Raw genomic sequence first — 10,782 nt, forward strand, 5'->3', positions numbered from 1 at the left:
GGGAGGGAAGGAGGAGGGAGGGAGGGAGGGAGGAAGGAAGGAAGGAAGGAAGGAAGGAAGGAAGGAAGGAAGGAAGGAAGGAAGGAAGGAAGGAATCCAGAACAAAGTGCTGAAGAATCCCAGCGACTAGAGATATGGAGATCCTCAGAAACGTGGTTAAGCAAGGGAATAGGCCAGAGAGGTAAGAGGAAATCAGAAGTTCTAGAAATAAACAGAAGAAATTATTTCAAATCAAGGTTTCAAAAAAGGCTAGTAAGAAGAACTCTGGGAAGGCTATATTGATTTTGCGAGCTCAGGCTTAGCAGTTTTAGAGTGGACCTTTCTTTTCACGAGTCAGAGTCTGGGCCTTGTGCTTTCAGACCCCCAGCCAAAGGCTCGAGTTATCATTAATCACACTGGTGAGTCTAGAGGACTATCAAGCACTGACTAGAAAACCTGACCTTTTCTGGTTATGCTAGGGTTAATGCTGGTTAAGACCCTGTGGAGTGGTCCCTCACTTTCTATAGTAGCCAGGACACTTGGGACCTTGTCAGCTGAGATGGGGTACTGCACCTGTTCCTCCTGGTGCTCCAGTCTCTACAGGAATTTCTGCTTAAATCAGTTCCTTCACTTTATTACAAAGCCTCCATCACTCTAGGGGACAAGGCAGCACCCCTCTGCACTGGTGCTTTTCCCTTCCCTGTTCCACTTAATGTCACAAGCCAGGATAATCATAAAGTAAGAGGACTGGAATGTTACAGTGACGCAATAGCCACTGAGAGCTAACAACAGCTAGCACTCGGGTGCCAAACACCCTCCAACCGTTCTAGATACAGCAACGGATATGATCTTTGTGACAATCTGTGTGGTAGCATTGTCTGTTATTTTTTTCCCATTATATAATCAATAAATTTAGGCTCAAAGAGATTCAATAACTTACAAAGTTTTCTTGTAGCCCTTAGGCTACAAGCCATTAATTAGATCTCAGACATGCATGCTCCCTCTTGTAAAAGCAAAGCACACCTATAAAGGAGAACAGATGAACCCATGAGCCAGCTCTTAGGTTCTTACTAAATCTTCCTGACTTTGTTGATGATTGACTTTTAAGGTCCCTCTGAGGACAGAGTGTGAAAATATGTCAGGTGTTAAAGACCTGGACTCTGCTCAGCTCCACGTCTGGAACCTCTTCTGGGAACTCCCTTGTGCTGGAGCTTAGTTTCATTACAGGGCATTCCCAAACATTAAGGTGGCTTTATGGCTATACGTCTTAAGGTGGCAAACCAAGGATAAACACACATGCAGACATAATGGTTTTGATCTAGCTGTCTGCCTGGGAGACTGAGACATTCTTGCTTCAGGAACAGTCTTCATTTTTGTTACACGGGAGCTATGTCCCTATCTGGGTATAACAGTGAACAGTCTCCAGAGATGCCAATCATATTTAATTATTAAATCTCTCAACAAGACACTCGCCAATAGCATTGTGATGATGTAAACATATAAGCATAAGTGGTATAAATCTTTATGTTTCAATCACAAAAAAATGTTGTATATTCCTGGACATCATATTGTCTTAGGTTTCTGCCATCAAGTTCTATTGGCTAGCTCTTTTGGGTGTTAGGTTAAATGGAATAAAAGCTATTTGTAATGAACTGCAGGATGCTCAGGTTATTCTCATATTGAGAAACATATTTTGCCTTTGTGGATACTATTCAAAATATATTAAAACGATGAAGAAGCCCTGGCTCTCCATATTTTCTTCAGTTTTACAATCCGTGCTCAGTGGCTGATGCACTGAAATACTCTAGAGGTTGAGTACCATGGCGAATACTATAGACCCTGTTTGCCAACACCCTGTAGTTGGAGAGTGACACAAATAATCAGACCTCATAAGTATTGTGGTGAGTTAGGCAGAAACATGAGTTGCTATGGATGTGTGTGGAAAGCAGCGGCCTTATTTGAAGTAGTTACCAAAAGGGGAAAATCTTTTTTCCTTTACCCTTCATGAGTGTGACATTTCTCCTAAGGAATGTTTGCTCTCGAGAAAACGCACTGTTAAGAGCTCTTCCACCTCTCTATACCCTTGCCAGGCAATCAGCTCTCCAAACACCATAACTATTGACTGGGACGGAGAAGGACACAGACATGTGAGAAGCAGAGAGTAATGGGATGGAAAAGGGAGGCCAAGAAGCTGTGGCCTCTTGGTAGAAAAGCAGTCATGGCCACCAATAGTGGGTGATGATGCATCCTCTCAGGTCACAGGAGGGGTAGGAACAGAAGTCAGCACCCAACGAACCCTGGCTGCTGAATAATAATAGGACATTCGTTTACCTTGTGGGAAAGAAAAAAAAAGGGAAAAACAATTAGACCATTTATTAGCCAATGAGACTCCAAAGAGAACACATAGTAAAAAAAAGTAAGACTGATTTTTGAGAGAAAAGGTTTTAATCATTCATTTATTCAATAAACACTTACTGAACATCTATCATATCGTCAACTTTATGCCAATCATGAGGATAGGAAACAAAGTCAGTTGAGCACTTACTCTAAAATACTTCCCAGAAAGACAAGATAGTCAACATTCAAATAAGAATATTAGCAAATAATGTAGGTCCTAAGGCTAACAAAGGTGTTGGACCTGGGATTTTTATGTTAAAATAACTTGAAACAGAAGAAAAGGACTAAAAGAAAACATGGCAGGTGTTCCCAGGTGTTAGCATGGTTAGTTCTAGCCATGACTTGTGAGTGGTTATTATATTGTTGTCTGTATTTTTCTGTATGCAATTATGTTGCAATAGAATGTATGTGAAAATAAATACTCATGCACTTCATAAGTATGATAAGGCAATTCTCTCTCATTACCAGGTTTTTTTTAAAGGATTCTTTCTGCTTTAGAAATAGATATATTTAGAGAATAACCACTGAGTTCTTACAAAAAGATGCCAACTCTAAAAATATTCAACCTTGAGGGCACACCCTTCCAGAAGGAAGATGTCTGTAAAAGCACTTCACTCCTAAGGTTAACGAAGAAGCTTAGAAAAGAATAAGGTGTACTCTTTGGATATTCACAGAAGTCAATTTTATGATTTGTAAATATAGAAAAAAATTACTCATTCATAAACTCAAGGAAGCAATGTTTTTCCGTGACTATTCTGTCCGTGAGATCATATCTCCATATAACTGCTATATATGAGACAAGTTATAAAATTTATATCTCAAGGAAGGTGGAAGAGGATATGAGGTGGTACAGGCCAAACCTAAGAGCTCAGGGAGCCTTGGTGGGTAGGAACCATGGAGAGTCAGGTTTGTTCTTGGCGTGGGAAAGAGAATGCATTCTTTCACGGATCTTTGGATGGTTCCATGGTTTCACTGTTCCTTCTGACTGTACTGGAAACAAGTTTCACTGCAGATATAATAGTTAATGACAGACAATGGAAAGAGAAGTGGGTGTGTCACTGTACTTAACTCTAATGACAAGAGTGCCGGCTGCTATTTATAGCATGTGTTCAACTTTCATCTCTTCAAATTGCTATTTTCATGTAGCAAACTTAAATCTCTCAGGCAACAGGACAAGCAGCACGATATTAGCACTGCAATTTCTGGCATTAGTCAAATACTAATGACTAAGAAAGGCACCCTCACCCAGAAAGCACCATTGCTTCCCCGGTGAGAATGTGAAAACAGACATTCCTCAAACATCTCACAGCTGTGAGCACACGAGGAGGGCCAGAGGGTGAGGTTACTCTCTGTGAGCCTGCCAGTGAGGCAAAACTGAGGCAGCGTGAGCTAAAGCGTTCTTTAAGGGAATTTTAGTGAAAAGAGCGTGTCAGAAAAGCAATTCTCTGTGTCTAGAGCACCATGCCATTGGTTTAGGACACTGGCTGAATCTGAGGGCAGGACTCCCACGTGTGACTTAGAACCTCCAGATTCTAACTTACCTGGTGACTAAGAACACTGCTGTCACATTTAACCACATCCAGGTTCTTTAGATGTACCCAGCCCTGCAAAGGACACAGACTCCTAAGAGTGGAGGAAAAGGATGGGTGGGGCCTGAAACCATAGCGCTTGGCTGTGAAGTGCAGAGGTCTACCCTGGGGATGAAGATCTGTGTTGGTCAGGTGGTCAATCACTTGGCCTACTCTTCCATTATAAATATTGATACTGGCCTCCTTTCTCTGATTAGATATAAGTTCTTTGATGATTAAAGCCTGTATCCCCAGTCTGCAGCATTTCTTCTAGACAGTGCATAGATTGTGCACCTTCATACTAGATTCATGATATCCATGACATTCATGATATTCACTGATAGTCACAAGAGTATCAATCTTGCGAGGACAACATGGAGGATTTGACCCTAACGCTGCTGTTTCCTTGACTGCATCCATTTTATAAACCAATAGGAGGAATGTTGTGGATAGCCCTGGAGCTAATTATGTTTGATGTTTTCATTGCAGGGGCATAATTGGGTTCGAGAGATTTACCCAAACAAAGGAAGACAGAAGAATGGAAACCAAGGAATTGAACAAGAGCCTGAGACTATCATAGGCTGGGTATTCATTCAGGCAAGACTCTGGACAGCCAGCCATACCTTCTCTTTAGTAAGGGCATAGTTTTATGTCTAAAGCAGGGAAATATTTTAAAAATGTACTAAAACAGTGTCATATGAGGTCTGAGGAGTTTAGATATTTAATAGTTGATATGTATGTCATATATATTTTTTTTCTTGGTGCTCAATTACAATACATTTTATTTGCGACTAAGATTCATGATGTTGAGGATAAGATTTTTAATTATAGTTATAAATGATTTATAAAAACAAATACTGAGTTTCTTTTCCACTAACAATGAGAATATTTGTAGCTTCAGAGATGGATCAGTGGTGAATGGCACTTGCTGCCATGGTGGCTCACAATTGTAAATTTAGTTTCAGGGCATCCAATGCCTTCTTATGCCCTCCACATGGTGCACAGACATACATACGGGCAAACTACTTATACACATAAAATAAACAAATATACCTAAATATTTTAAAAGAATATTCAATATATTTATGAATATGTATGAGCTTAAAATTCTGGGCCTTTTTGTTTGCTGCTCCTTTTATTCTAGACAACACCACCCTGAAGGCTGTTCTGCCTAATGACTATCTTCCTTATGACCATGCAATCGCGATTTTCATAAAAGGCTTCAATCTACATTAACAAGCAAATAAGAAAGGTGCCCATTTTCATCCTATTATTTGCAAACTACAGAACATGTTGTGCATTAACTATGTGTGACCTCCTAGGACAAGGGCTGAGGACCATAATTTTTTTTAAATGACTATATGCTTTAGAAATTAGGTTATTGCCTATGCCCTCCACAAAGAATGAGAGAAAGAAAAAAAAGAAGGAAAGAGGGATGAAATGAAAGAAAGGAAGGGAGGGAGGGAGGGAGGGAGGGAGAGAGAGACAGAGAGACAGAGAGACAGAGACTAGACAAGTATGTCATAGTCAACAATCCCTGGCAGACAAGGATCAGGAACTCCAAGTACTGTAAGAAGTCAAGGGGGGTGAGCTCATTGGGCTGGGTTCTTTGAGGAAGACTTCCTAGAAGGGGCGGGGTTAGAGCCGGGCCTAGAAACCTAAGTACAAGTGTGAGAGGTGAGAGGAAGACAAGAAGATTTTTCAGGTCCAGAGATATAATGTGTTCCAATATGGATTTTCCACAGAATCCCACTTCAGACCAGATTTAGAAAACACTTTTTGTCTCTACTCTCTTTGAAAAAGATGTAGGGTTTGTGAATCTAGATATTGAGAAGGGCTTCCTTCCCTTTCAGATATGATTGGAGGTGAAAGCCTGAAACCCTGACTGGCCCTCTCTGTTGGCTTTCTCTCCCAGAAGGTCTTCCTCTAGAGTGGGGGCTCAGGCACTCCACATTTTGTCTCATCCACATAGCAGTTCTGCAGAATTCTGGTACATTGCCTCTAGTTGAGTCCATTTTGCCTGAATTTAGACAAGTCTGTTTCTGGTGCAAAACACTGTGGCCAAGAGGAAAAAGCACTCCTCTTCTCTTGTCTCATAACCCTCTCCTCTTGTATTCTGAGGCCCTAGTACTGGGTTGGTTGAGAGATGGAGTATAAATACTAACAACACAACAGGTGATGAGCTACACAGAGACAATTCTGTAAGAAAGATCTGAGGTGCTTCTGGAAGGAGAAACGGATACAAAGGAGTCAGAATCCGAGATCGAATACATACACAAACACATGTGTCAGTGTATGTATGACAGTACAAATGATTGCTAAAACAAATGACCTGCTTTACAGACTTGTCCTTTTTAAATCTAAGGTCCCACCCACGATATATCCAAGTCTTCCCGAATTTTCCATCCTTCTGCCTTAGCGTATAGGCTGCCAGTTTAAGGCATGAATGACCATTCTACTGGATCTACTTTTAAAATGACCTACCAAGCCACTATTGGAAGGAAGTACCTGGACTATATCATAGCAGTGTCCAATCTCAGCTCCCATTTTTGATCATTCTCCCACTAGGGATTTTTTTTTTAAGGAAATTGGGAAATGGAGTAGAGTATGGGATACAGGCTGTTGCTTAGAACAGTGTGAAGAAATCTTTTCTTGGGAATTTCCCTGGTTTCTGAAAGACTAGAAATTAGCTGGCTGATTCACTCACTCATTAACAATAGGGAGAATGCTCTGAGATCCCAAGCCATCCTAAGTCCAGCAGAGCCTCCCTAATACCTGGTCTTGCAAAATGCCTCTGAAATTTCAGGGGTGTTTACTGGCATTTGTTCTCATCGTATGCTAATACGCCTATGTCATAGGAATTTGTTTGTGCACCATGGATGTCGGTAGAATTTGTTTTGAAGCACAACCAGCTTTACTTAAGTAACCCAGAACAGTCAACTCAGACGACGTAACATGTTCACTTTTGATGCCTAACTTTTTAGTTTCAACTTTCAGACAAGCTAATCTACTATGGTGTCTAGGTTGAAACTGCACAAGGATGTGTTCCTACAGTGCACATTTGTGATTTCTGGAAAATCTCTCTGGATTCTGATTAACCAAGGCAGGTGTGTCCTCAAGACTTTGAACACATGAACAAAAGGCCATGACTCTTTTCTTTAGAGTGCTTTTTTTTTAAATCCCTTTGTAAACAAACACCCTGAGGATGTATACCTGTTTCATTTTTCATATTTACAGTAACATTTCATAAATATAAAATTTGTCTGCGAAGTCATTCCAATCTCCATACTTTCTTTAACACACTTCCCATTAGGTCTTAATCATTTGGGGGAACAGATATTTCTGAATATTGGGAAAAACCTCTGTTTTCTCTCCACCCCCAATTCATGAACATTTCAAATACTCTTTACAGTTGTTCCAGGTTCTTGTGCTTCCTAAGCGCGTAGTTCTCCAGCTTAAACTCCAGGACTCTGGACGTTGGGAAAGCTACATGCTTTGTTTCCCATTTCAGGTTCCTTTGTACAAAGATGTCTGTGCCTTTTGTCTTCCCCTTCAGCAGACCTTGTCACTGTCACCATAGAGGGCAATGGCACAGAGAAAAGAGTACAACTCATTTGTATCTCCTGATGGTCTTTTGACAAGAGAAGGGTATAATTTGCATTTCACTTTCTGCAGCTTAGTAATGCTAGCTAGTGATACCTAAAGACTATTAGATTGAAGAAAAAAGAGCTGAGCAGATGAAATTGAAAAATAATAACAAAACCTGGATATTTAAATTAGCCTACTCTTAGGAATGGCCATAAGGCTTGCCTTCCCTCTTATTCATAAACTATTTCTTCCATGACTTCTATAGACAAGACACTTTGCAGATGTTCATTACTTTTATTAATAGTTGGGGATGTGCCCCATTATGAAGAAGGCCATCCAGTACATTGTCTGTGGGGATGGCAGGTACACATGTTTATTCAGTGCACTGTGTATATGTGGAGGCCAGAGGAAGATGTCACGTGTGCTGCTCTATTATAGAGTGTCTCATTGAACCTGCAGCTCTGCTGGTGACTAGAAAGCTCAAGTGATTTCTGTCTCCCTGTCCACAGTGTTGAGGTTAGAGGTGAATGTGGAGTACTTTACATGTATGCCAGGAATTTGGATTCTGGTCTTCATAGTCACACAGTAGGTCATCTCACCCACTGAACCATCTTTCCATCCCCATCAATACATCACTTTTTTTTACTATAAATAATGGCTAACATTTATTTATTAACATGTGCTAGAAGCTTTAATTTCCGAAGCACTTTTGAGAAGTAGCTACCAGCAGCTACATTGTTCAAGTAAGGAAAAGAAAGCTCACAGACATTTTGCAACCTGCCCATATCTGCATAGCTGGAGACATGATGTCAGATCTGTGAGCTGTGATCTTAAAACCCTTCTTTAAAAAGCCAAGGGCCAGGCCTAAGTCAGATGCCCATAGCCTGTCTGATACTCATGTTTGATGATTTCCAGAAAATGCTGTACAGAATCAGCTGCCTTCTACACACAGATGTGAATTCTATCTCTATGTGATCTCTACTACCTGCTGAAGCATCTCCAGTCTTGCAGCCATTTACCTGAAACCACCAGTTCTTCACTGGGTCCTGTACACAGTGGTAGCTCTAAACAAAGGTGCTCTTTCTCAAGAACAGAAGGATCCTACAATGTTTCAGAGCATATCCCCACCACTTCTCATCCATCAGTTACGTGTGGATTTCCAACATAGCAGAGCTAGTGTCCTCTGAACTTTCCACAGAAGTATTTGAACTGGAAAGGAATAAAACAAGCTTTGCATGTTTCTTTAACAGTACTGATGATTCTTTATAGGTTTTAAAGGTTTTTTTTTTTTCTGGAGTTTACTAATCATTTTCCCTATAGGGTGAGGGGTGGGTATCTACAGCTGAGGTTTTTCATAGGACAGACCTATGTGAGTCTATGTGTCTTACAACATATCATTTGCCTGCACATAACCCCATGACCGTGAGTTAGTGCCATTTTCTATGACAAGAGCAGTGCACATCAACACCTGCTGGTTGCGACTTCTGTATGACTTCATATTACACATATGATACACAAAACCTAAAGTGTCACATAGGTTCCTAGTGATGAGAGCAGTCCAAACTTGCCCTGATCTACAGATTTATAAAGGAATTAAAGGAATTACTAATGACATGAATCTGTCTGGGAGTTGAAAATCTAATTGCATACTGAAGCAGGCAGAGAGAAACTCAAATCAATGCCATGATCTTGTAGTAGTATATACATCCTTATTCACCAGGAAGAACAAACATTTGTTCAGTGAGACAATGCTTGTGGTTCCTGGGAACATGGAATCATCATTATTCTGGTTAATTGCCTGACCTGAGGCAGTTGATCATTTCATCTCTTCTGGCTTCATTATCTTCACTTAAGAGATGGTATTCCAAAACAAAACAAACAAAAAAACCAATAGAAAACAAAAACAAAGGAACAACAACAACAACCCATATGTGTTAGGTGATGCCAGTAATCAAATTGTAGCTAATTGAAGAAATATATTCAAATAGAAAGGAGATTACCTTCTTTCCAATTGCATTTTCTTTCAAAGATGGGCAGAAATTTCTCAGTACAGGGAGATAAGATAGCTAATTTAGCATTCCACCATAGGCATCTGTTAAATCTTCATCAAGCCTATTCATCAAGAATGGATGAAAAAGAACAGCTAGCAATATGGTCACTTTTCAGACATCAGCTATGAGGCTCAAAGGACAAAGTTTTGACATTTACCTTGGAATGTCAAAGTAGCTTCCTTTTCCTGGGTTGTTTAGAATCGAGATGTTGACTTTGGATTAGGTAATATGACAACTGTGATTGCAAAATTAAAAAAAAAAGTTTTAAAACAGTATTCTGTTAAGTTAAACATGTAAAAGAAAATGAGGATAAAGAAAGCAATCCTTCTATTCTCAGCAATAGCTGGAACATGTCATCTGCCATAGCACACAGCCATCTGAATTCATATCCATGCTATGGCTCTGGGGTTATCTATTGAAGACTGACTCAGTTAGCTTTCCCAGTGAACCAAATTCATATGTTTGTCAACTAACTTTGAAGGTAGGTGACAGAACAGACAAAGTAAGAAAGACATGAACTTAAGTTCACTTAAGTAGGGCAATGACCACGTGAAAGGAAGGCTAGGTTCATACAGCATTTACTGTATCTGGAATCCTGTGTAATGACAGTTTGGAGATCTGGGAAAGTCCTGCCTATTCCACATTCTGACTCCAAACTAGACATACTGTTTGGAAGTAACCTGTGGATGTCATTGTTTTTGGATTAAAACTTGCCTTCTTAAATATCTTATGTTCTTATTTGTTGTCAGTGACAACTGACAACAAATTAATTTTCTATGCTTTTTGAGCTTCACAGGAGAATGAAGGATTTATAAAGGATTGCTGAAGGAGGGGAAGAACTGTAGACAACACATTTGCTTCCTAGTTCCCCATAATTTTTCTATAATTAAGCCTTATAATTTTCCCCGAAGTTGATGCTGAAAGATAAAGGGAGGAAGGTCATTGTAAAAGCACAAGATTTAACACCCTGCAATATGAAGAATGATAATAAGTTTTGAGTTCTGTGTATAACATAGCACTAAACATATTCTACTTTTCATTTAATTTTCAAAATAAATGTATGGATATTAACTATTTGAATAAATTGTAATGATTCCAGCTACCAGAGCTAGAGTTAGGTCCAATTCCTAATGATATGAATAATTTCAAATAACAAGGGCAGCAGAGTTGAGTGCTTTTAAATCAAGGTGAGTCACCTG

Source organism: Mus caroli, chromosome 5, assembly GCF_900094665.2.
Source record: "Mus caroli chromosome 5, CAROLI_EIJ_v1.1, whole genome shotgun sequence".
Classification (NCBI taxonomy): domain Eukaryota; kingdom Metazoa; phylum Chordata; class Mammalia; order Rodentia; family Muridae; genus Mus; species Mus caroli.